A 4,516-nucleotide genomic window follows, 5' to 3' on the forward strand; every position below is an offset into this window, starting at 1 on the left:
TGGTTCTTTGATAATAACACTTAATACACTATATGTCAATTTCAATGTCAATTGTAGTCTTAGCTACATCTACTTGTTATCTAATGTATACATAAGGTTTGGTTATTTACACTTTGAGTGGTCTCTAATCCCATTGTATGGTTCAATAGTTTGTGAAATCAAAATATTGTTAGATAAATCATTCTTAAACACACACACACACACACACACACACACACACACATGGCATTGAGCCTCAAACCTTACCGGATTGTGTGAGTGCAACTCGAGAGGAAATTGTGATGCTGCTTTTAGGGGATGGGCACACGTTTGTCGAGGGGGAGAGGGACAGTTGATGACGCGTGCCATATCTCTTTGCTCGAGTTTTCTTCAATCTCAATAAAGCTCCATTATATATAATATAGATGTGCAACTGTAACACTCTCTCTCTCTCTCTCTCTCTCTCTCTCTCTCTGCTTTTGCACGTGCACAGGAGCATACTTGCACACACGTCTTGTAGGAGGTCATCGTCCTCCCTCTCCTATTCATGCTCCCTCTCCTTGTCATGCTCTAGCTCCACGGTCTGCCCTTGGCCGTTGACATCATCATCGATGAAAATATTGGAGAAGCTACAAGTGCAAGCAACACATGGCTCGAGGTGGCTCTCTCCTTATGCATTTACACATTGATAAAGGATGCCCATAGAGAGCATCCTCCATGTGTGCTTGTGTGTGTGTGTGTGTGAGAGAGAGAGAGGGACAGAGAGAGAGCGGGGAGAGGCTCCCGAGCACACCGGCACACTCACACACATAAGCACCAACTTACACACACACACACACACACACACACACACACAACCACATTGTACTTTGGACACACATGACACTGCGCACGAAGGTGGTGGCGATGAAGATTGACACAGTAACTATGCATGACCACAAAGTGGTTTTGTGTGTGTGTGTGTGTGTGTGTGTGTGTGTGTGTGTGTGTGAGAGAGAGAGAGAGAGAGAGAGAGAGAGAGAGAATCATGGGGTTGTGTGGCGATGTATTGTGCATTGAATTAGTGCCAACGCTGAGGCTATTTCCTTAGAGCTTCAATTTCAAAGTTGAAGCCTATGGTGACGGGCGGCTCGAAATCAAAGGCCTACTTAGGCAGGGCACGACGGGTCTTTGTAGGGCAGGACGGCTTGAAACATCAACACAAAACTATTTCTTTGTTAGAACTTGAAAATGGTGACACAAGGGAGGATGACCCCTTTATATAGATGAATACTGTCAATTCTTTAAATTTTTAGTGTGTTCCTTATTTAATAAAAACTTATTTCGATCAAGAAAAAAGATTTGGTGCCCTTTTCGAAACCCTCCTCCTCCTCTCTCTCTCTCTCTCTCTCTCTCTCACACACACACACACACACACACACACAAAATCACACATACCATGTTATTTTGGACTAATTAAAACTAATATTCAATAAAAACTGGGGCTTAATCTATTTTTAACGGTCTAAAGTTGCAAAATTTTAGATAGATTCCAAATTTGACTTAAAATAAACCACTAAAATTTTACTAGTGTACATACGAACACTTCCTTAAATCTTAAATTTTTATGGTCATTTGCCTTGGAAAAGCAAACCTAAGCCACTCTCAATTGGCTTCCAGAAGTAAAGATAAAATCTGCCTTAAAAAGAATTTAAAGTCAACCTCTTCTTTTGAAACCTGTAAGGCTGAAAGTTGAGAAGGTTCACACTTCACAAAAATGAAACATTTTCAAAAGTTTTCTTTGAAGTAAAGAGTATAGAGAGATGTTAAATTCTACTTTGATTGATGCTAAATGAAATGTGTATACATTAGAGTTATGCATCCCTTTCGTTTTTATTTTTTTTGGGGTTTTTTTTTTTTTGTTTTTGTGTGTGTGTTTTGGGGGGGGGGGGGGGGGGGGCTTATTGAAAAAAATTCAACATTGCTTTCCATAGTTGCAGAAGGATACCTAGTCCTTCACAGAAAGGGATGCTAAGCTTTAATTTTGGCAAACAAAGCCTCTCCTTTGTTTATAAGAGGCTTTTTGGTAATCAATGAGAGGAGCATTTGGCAACTTTTATTCTTTTATCTATATTCTTAATAACTCCACACATGTATTATCACACTTAGTGGGTCACTAGTGTGTGACCAAGCTCTAAGAAATGTCAAATCTAATTGAGTTTTCTTGCTAAAAGAAAGTGATGGTCTTCCTTTCACTTCCATGAGATGGATTCTCGAAGATGTTTAGCTTTTGAATATGAAAGCACTATTGGCTTTGGAGAAAGTGTTTAGTGGCCTTCAAAGGAAAAAGGAAAGACTATCTAGTGGGGGTGAATGTTTTTGGACTGCATAAGGAGTCGTTAGTAAAGTGTTGGAATTTTGGTGCAATCGTGGATCATCGAATAAAGCTTGAGGATTAGTGCCATATGACAATTTTTTTAATTTTTTTTTTCTTTTAGGTCTTTGCTAGAGGTGTTGACACTTGTTTACCTCTCTTTTTAAAGCAGGCTATTGAATATTGGGCCACACAAAATATTTCTTGTCTTCTTTAACCTTTTTGGCCTGCTAAAGAAAGGCCTTAGTGCTGGGCTAGCTAAGGCGTACTTTCATGGATGACGTCCACGTGGATGGCCAACACTTTTCGAGGTGAGAAGGCGTGCAAAAATTTGCTTGGAACCGTCTGCAGTTTGCAACGAAAGAGAGTAAGCATGTCACGTGACCTCACGATGGGAGACTAGAGTCGCAAGGCGAAACGCAAAAGACGAGGTTGGGAGCTTGGGGCTCATCAGAGCTCAGCATCTGAGCATACTTGCGATCTCTCACCTTGTTTTTCATGTGTAAGGAAGTCAAAACTGTCTGCATTAACACGTGCGAGCTTGACGTGTGCTCAGGAGTTCCATCACCTTGGTTTTGTGCAACCTCTCCAGATGTCGTCTTCGGGCTCCTGCACCTTCACTAAATGCCACCATACTCTTGTAGATCCTCGATTGCTTCACACACAGAGAGAGAGAGAGAGAGAGAGAGAGAGAGAGAGAGAGAGAGAGAGAGAGAGAGGCTCCTGATCAAATATCTCTATCGCATAGTCGCAGCAGGTCGACAATGGAAGGAAAAGGTGAGGAGCTTGGATGGTACTCCGTGTGGGCGCATCCCTCTTCTGCAAAGGAGCCTCCCGGGCTACGTCCCACGATGTTGCACCTTTGAACCCTTTTCCAAGCTCCCACTTTTGAGCCTCACGTCACTGTGCTTGGGGTTGGCACCCAGAAACTCTCTCTTGAACATTCCTCCCTCTCCCTCCGTGCCGCTTGTCGAAGCCTTCCCCCGTTTACATGCCGGCTCATTCGCCCTTCCTGTGGTAACACATTTTACCAGTGTGTCTATATGCTGGTTGATCCCTCTCACGAGGTACTTTAGGCAAATAAGTTGGTGCAAGGTGTTTTTGAAACTCAACAATCAAATCAAGTGTACATGCCACATATGAGCCTCCTGTATGCAGATCTAACTTTGACGACAAAGAGAAAGCTAGGCTTCTAGTTGAAGAGAATTATGGATCTCAACTCTGTGACACTGAGTTCCTTGTCTGATGTCTATCTTTGTATCGTACTGACATTAATGATAAGGCTTTGACTTCATGGAAGAAGGTTACCGAGTTGCAGATACATGGAAAAAATCTCATTGTGGGCAGGCCCTCGTGATCCTTTACCTTGTTTTTTCTCAATTTACTGCAATGTTTCCAAGTGATATTTCAAACATTATTTTTTATGTATTTGGAATATATTATACTCTAAACAGTTTATCGTTACATTTTTTCAAGAAGTATAATATTTTATTATGATAACAAATGTTTTAAAGAACTAATTCACTTTCTTAGAATATATTGTTGTTTAAATAATTTACTGTTACATTTTTTTTTCAAGAAACATAATATTTTATTATGATAACAAACGTTTTGAAAATTTAATGTTATTTTCGTGTTTTCCTTCACAACGAAACTTTTATTATTAAATTATTCTCATAGCCTTATGTAAGCCATAATGAACTTTCACCTCATTTAGCTAACATTCAGATGAAGATGAGTTTTTGATAGGAGTTCTCTTTATTATCTATCTATATTATATATAATGGGGGAAGGGATTTGGCCCCTCCCCCTGACACATGGCACAACATCATAGAGACTCCACGAAGAGAGAGAGAGAGAGAGAGAGGCCGCCAAAGGTGGCCGGCCATACTAGTTAACATAATGATTCTTTTGTTTGCTCTTATTAAAACTTCCAAGAAGAGCTCTCCCTTTAAGATCTATAAGAACTATCCACCCAACCATAGGAGTTTCATGCTTATATAATTATGGATTGGCCCTTCACACTTGGACATACATTGGCTAATCACCATGACAAAGCCTTATGGTGTGTGATTGTTTGGCATCTTCAAATCTCGTGTGACCTCTTGGCTCTAGCATGGAATCCACTCTCAAAGCTCTATATATGAGCAGTGTACACTAAGTACCCTACTTGTGCATGCCACA

The 4,516-nt window shown here is 40.5% G+C and overlaps 1 pseudogene; it reads left to right on the top strand.

Moving 5' to 3' along the window:
- The first annotated feature begins 3,096 nt into the window (after positions 1 to 3,096).
- LOC147462994 (cyclic phosphodiesterase-like) lies at positions 3,097 to 3,689 on the top strand (annotated as a pseudogene).
- Positions 3,690 to 4,516: the final 827 nt, after the last annotated feature.

The sequence above is a fragment of the Adiantum capillus-veneris genome, chromosome 2 (assembly GCF_014529385.1).
Source record: "Adiantum capillus-veneris isolate H3 chromosome 2, ASM1452938v2, whole genome shotgun sequence".
Taxonomy (NCBI): Eukaryota; Viridiplantae; Streptophyta; class Polypodiopsida; order Polypodiales; family Pteridaceae; genus Adiantum; species Adiantum capillus-veneris.